The following is a 6000-nucleotide window of genomic DNA, read 5'->3' on the forward strand; positions in this document are numbered from 1 at the left end:
CCAGCTCTCACTTTCATACATCACTACTGGGAAAACCATAGCTTTTACTATACGGACCTTTGTTGGCAAGGTGATGTCTCTACTTTTTAAGATGCTGTCTAGGTTTGTCATTGCTTTTCTCCCAAGAAGCAGGCGTCTTTTAATTTTGTGGCTGCTGTCACCATCTGCAGTGATCATGGAGCCTAAGAAAGTAAAATCTCTCACTGCCTCCATTTCTTCCCCTGCTATTTGCCAGGAGGTGATGGGACCAGTGGCCATGATCTTCGTTTTTTTGATGTTGAGCTTCAAACCATATTTTGCGCTCTCCTCCTGCTGCACGCAACCAAAAACAGTGCTTGTAGGGTTTGTGGGCAAATCCCTACAATAACAGTCTGGTTTGTGCGGATGGTGTAGTAGTGGAACAGTTCTTCCCAAGGGAGCCAAGTTGAGCTGGAACTTCCAAACCACAGGACAACTATTATACAGTAGCAGAAACAGATTGAAAACAAACACAAGGGCACCCAGTGGTTTCCTGAATGAATGAGTTCCATTGCTGCCAAAGGAGAAAACTTTGGCTATTCAGATCAACAGCAGAGGTGCAACTCATTCTGGAAAAGTTCAGACTTGGAACTTAGACAGTTTGATGCCTGAGGCATGAAATATGAAAGATACACATTCTGCCTAATAATAATAATAATAATAATAATAATAATTCATTTATACCTCACCCATCTGGCTGGGTTGCCCAAGCCACTCTGAGCGGCTTCCAAGACATAAAAACATAATAAAACATCAAACATTAATAGTAACAATCTGATCCAATATAAAAGTCACAATAACTTTAAAATAAACAACTTATATCAAACTTACATCACTTTTACTACCTGGGCTGACTTTGATGCCGAAATCCAGCATCACCTGAGCTCTGCAAGTGCAGCTTTCTCCCAATTGAAGTGCAGTGCTGTGTTTGAGGACCAGGACATTCGCAGGGAAACCAAAATGTTTGTTTACAAAGCTATTATACTACCAACCTTACTGTATGCTTGTGAAACATGGACCACTTATAAACACCATCTCCAACTCCTCGAAAGATTCCATCAACGGTGTCTCTGGAAATTTTTACACATCACTTGGGAAGACAGACGAACTAATACCAGTGTACTGGAAGAAGCAAAGATCACCAGTGTCGAAGCAATGGTTCTTCAACATCTACTTCGTTGACTGGTCATGTTGTTTGGGTGCCTAATTATTGTCTTCCAAAGCAACTACTCTATTCCGAACTTAAAAATGGAAAGCGGAATGTTGGTGGTCAACAAAAGAGGTTTAAAGACTCTCTCAAGGCAAATCTAAAGAAATGTAGTATAAACACCAGTAACTGGGAAACACTGGCCTGCGAGCACTCCAATTGGAGAACAGCCTTTACCAAAGGTGTCATGGGCTTTGAAGACACTCGAACTCAGGATGAAAGGGAGAAACATGCTAAGAGGAAGGGATGCTTGGCAAACCCTCACTGTGATTAACTCCCACCCGGAAACCTAGGTCCCCGCTGTAGAAGGACATGTGGATCCATAATTGGCCTCCACAGTCACTTATAGACTCACTGCTAAAACCCTGTTTTGGAAGACAATATTACTTGGCTACGATTGATTGCCAAAGAAGAAGATACTTGAAAGGCTGTGGGCAGACTTCCGGGTTAGCGCCATCGGCAATGGCGGAGTTCCTCTGACCAGGAGGAACCCGCTCCGTGAAAATCGGGTCTTGCCGCCGCGGCGAAGGCGGAGACCCTTCAAAAATCCCAGGCGGAGGAAGCCTGGGAACGTGGGATTCGGCTGACACCAGGAGCGCCTCCCCTACTCGCAGGGAAACCCTTTTTCGGGGATCCGAAGCGACGTGGGGTGAGCAGCGCGGTGTTTTGAATCGACTGCTACTTTTACGGAGTGAAGCCGCACAGCCGTTGCCGGAGAGCGCTGACTTTTTCCTGTGGACAATTGGACTCTAAACAAGTACCCGTGAGTAAAACGGAAAATTGGATTAAGAAACATTTTAATTTGGCACTGAAGCGGGAAGGCTCTAAACAGGAAGCCCGCCTCCCGTTTTTGTAAATAGATTGAAGCAAAAATTTGCAAGCTAAAGTCTGGAAAGTCATATATAAAGGACTAAATTTCCTTCAGTTATAACCATCAAAACCCCTCTTGGAAGCAGGAGAAAAGGGGGGGGGGATTTTGATTGTTCAAGCCTGCAGGAGAGAGAGTAAAGAAAGATAAATTTCCACTGTCTCAAACCTGGGAACGGGGTGTCAGAGACAGAAATCTTTGGGGAAGTTCATTAACTGTGAATGGAACGTCTTTTGACAGATAGTTAAAAAGAGAAACAAATTGATTCCAATGTTGCCTTTTGCACTCAAAAGATACAAAATATTTGAAAAACGAAAGTAACTTTTGTTGTTGTTGTTGGACCCGCTTACAAAAGATGGATACAAATAGAAATTGTCTCCTCTAGAGGGAGCTTGTTAAATTGTTGCTGGAACCGATCTGGGGATTTCACAGCTGTGAGATTAGGATCGTGAGAAGACTCTGACCTTGTATAAAAATGTGTTTAGAAGAAGTTTTGGTGCTTGCTCTTTGCAAGACAAGCGCTTTGTTGGAGCAGATGCATGAGAAGATGGATTTGATGACTGTTGCAGTCAAAAACTTTGGACAAACGGCGAATACTCATATAGAAACTATTCAGGAACCAACTCAGGAACCTGTTTTGATAGGGCAAGTACAAGTGCAGAAGATAATAGAGGAGGTTGCTGCTGAACCTCAAGTAATACAAATGGAGAGACCCGAGGCCCTGCAGGAGCATAAGCCGCTGTTCTTGAAGACTGAATCTGGAGTGGGCCAGGGGGGTTCTGGAGTTGTGGGGGCTTTTAATTTTGGAGGGTCTTTGAAACATGCATTTAAATACTTTCTGGACTACAGTGCTGACTGTGGGGAATGGGACTGTGGGGAATGGGCTGATCTGCTGAGGGGAGATGGAGATATGTTTGGGTTGGAGTCTCCCCAAGACCTATTCCTCAATGAGAAAGAAGATCTGCAGAAGGGACATGGAAGAGACTTAAGAGCCTCGGACACAAGAGCACCAAGTTGATGGACCAGATGGAATGGACAGTAAGGACTGACATAACCTGAGACCAGGAAGAAGAGACGTTGGATGAAGATTGGAAGAAAGTTTTTTTAAAATATATATAGAGAGAGAGAGAATTAGCGTAAAATTAATGAGTATTAGGAAAATGTTGGAATGAAACTATTTGGCTTTAGTAGAAATGACATAAAGAGTTATGTATATATAAGTATTAAGTTTTAAGCTTTAAGATATTTTATGGTAAGATAAGGTTAAAATAGATTAAGGTAAATTGAATGACAGAACATAGTGAAAGATAGCAGGATTTGCTGAGTGAATTAATATGTTAGATCATTAAGATAAATTAAACAAAAATTGAGAAAGATGGAAAGAATTTGCTGAAATAATTAACTAAACTAGAATACAAAAAGGGAGATGTGAGGAGGTCGATGAAACAAGCAAATGAAAGATAAAGAAATGGAATATTGGATGTGTGTTTTTATTGTTGTATTGTTGTATTGGTTTTTATGTTTTTATATTCTTTTTTTCTTTTTTTATGTATTGTAATGTATGTCATGTTGAATTTTTTGCTGTTTTCTTTTCTCCTTTTTTGGTAATTTTTAAATTTCTAATAAATATCATTTTAAAAAAAGAAAGAAAGAAAGGCTGTGGGCAATGCTTGGGAGGACCCCAGATGCCAGGGATGTAACTAAGTAAGTTTTCCAGTGGCTGGCCTGGTGGTGGTGGGAGTTCTGGTGCCCTGAATCGCTCCTTTCCTCTTCCTCGAAGAAACGGAGGCAGAATAACCCATGCAGACAATAAACAATGCAGGTTATGCAAAACTGGAAAACATACCCAATGTGTACAATATATGCCGGATGCAGAATTCAGCATTTCCTGATGCAGAATTTGGGTTACCTTGGCACAAAATTTGTCCTTTCGAGCACAGAGTGCTCCCAGTCCTGCAGGAAGCTCCTGGCCCCATTCTGCTTAAGTTATTTCGTTTCAGTGGTTTTAATCACAATCAGCTCCTACCTTGCAATCTGCAGTGATTGTATTTTTGCCGCATCACGGGTCACCTTTGATCTGGAGACTGTGCCACCCTCTGTCCCCCCCTCCCAAAAAAGCTTTGCCTCAGGCAGTAGTTAATTTTAAATGGATGCATTTAAAATAATTAACATCAGTTAACAATAATTTGGTATAATTAACATCAGTTGAAAACTTTCCTATTCCAGCAGAGTTTTATGGGATTTAATTACCTGGCTGGGGTTTGCCTGCTCCAGATGTATTTAATTGCTGTGATTTATTTAATCTCCTCCTCTTACTTGCATTCTGCATTGCTGATGGTCCTTTTCTGGTTTTGAAGTTTTTATTGGCTCCCTTTGTGGCCGAAGGGTTTTAAATAAGCAAACAGAGAGTTATGGAGTTTGGCATGTCTGCCTGTTAGAAAAAGTCCTGGGCCACCTTTAACAGAAGAATATTTCTTGTGGCATTTGTAGACTTTGTGACGGGCATTGCAGTCTTGCCCAAAACAGCCCAAAACAGGCATTGCAGTCTTGCCCAAGAACACCTGCCTCAGAGTCTTTCTCAATGGTGGAGTCGAGCTCACCTTGCTTCAGCTTAGGGCCAGATTTAGGTTTGATGTGGCCCTAAGCTACTGAAGGTAATGGGGCCCTTTATATGTCCAGCTGTCCTTTGTCAACAACAAATTGTCCCTGTTTTTGTGTGTTGAATATATGCTATTATGGTAATTTGGTAATTATGGTAATTATGGCCGGGGGCCAGCGCCTGCCCACCTAGCAGTTCGAAAGCACCCCCGGGTGCAAGTAGATAAATAGGGACCGCTTACTAGCGGGAAGGTAAACGGCGTTTCCGTGTGCTGCGCTGGTGCTGGCTCGCCAGATGCAGCTTCGTCACGCTGGCCACGTGACCCGGAAGTGTCTCCGGACAGCGCTGGCCCCCGGCCTCTTAAGTGAGATGGGCGCACAACCCTAGAGTCGGACACGACTGGCCCGTACGGGCAGGGGTACCTTTACCTTTACCTTTATGGACCTAATAGGTATCTAAAGTCATTTGCACATAACAAAATAGGATAGGCACTCTATATATAGGAATGAGCAAACCAGTGATATTTTAGGGAGCAGGCTAGCAGGCGGGGCCCATTACTTACATCATAGGAGCCTATACAACACAAAACACTGTTGTTGTATGTAGGTTTTATTTTGTTTTTTAATCTTATTATTTCGGAAACCCTTTAATTTTTGGGGGGGGGCCCAAGAGAGTGGGGCCCTAAGCTATAGCTTGTTTAAAGGTAAAGGGACCCCTGACCATTAGGTGCAGTTGTGTCCGATTCTGGGGTTGCGGCGCTCATCTCGCTTTATTGGCCGAGGGAGCCGGCGTACAGCTTCCGGGTCATGTGGCCAGCATGACTAAGCCGCTTCTGGCAAACTAGAGCAGCGCACGGAAACGCCGTTTACCTTCCCTCCGGAGTGGTACCTATTTATCTACTTGCACTTTGACGTGCTTTCAAACTGCTAGGTGTGGAATTGATTGATTGGTTTGGCGTGATCCCCGCTAATTGATTTGCGATCCTCAATTAGCTCTTTATGGCCGCCCGGCACGCCTCCGCTCTGAGCTCTCAGTCACGCCTCAGCAGAGTTAACACAGCATCAAAACTGTCACGTAGCTTCCACTTAGCTTCCGACAAACACACACAGAGTCCAGGTTTGTCCATTTCAGTTCTTTATTCCGACATTCCCCAGGGATCTCCTGGGCTCACCGCAGCCATGACAAACTGCGACTTTCCTCCCTCAAAGACCAGAGGGGAACTGAACGTAACTCCTCCCAGCTCCTCCCAGCTTCGAAAGCTGACGTCAGAATGTTGAGGCATCATGGGAACAACTTAACCAGTTAAGT

The sequence above is a fragment of the Podarcis pityusensis genome (genome assembly GCF_964106645.2).
Source record: "Podarcis pityusensis genome assembly, chromosome: 17".
Lineage (NCBI taxonomy): Eukaryota > Metazoa > Chordata > Lepidosauria > Squamata > Lacertidae > Podarcis > Podarcis pityusensis.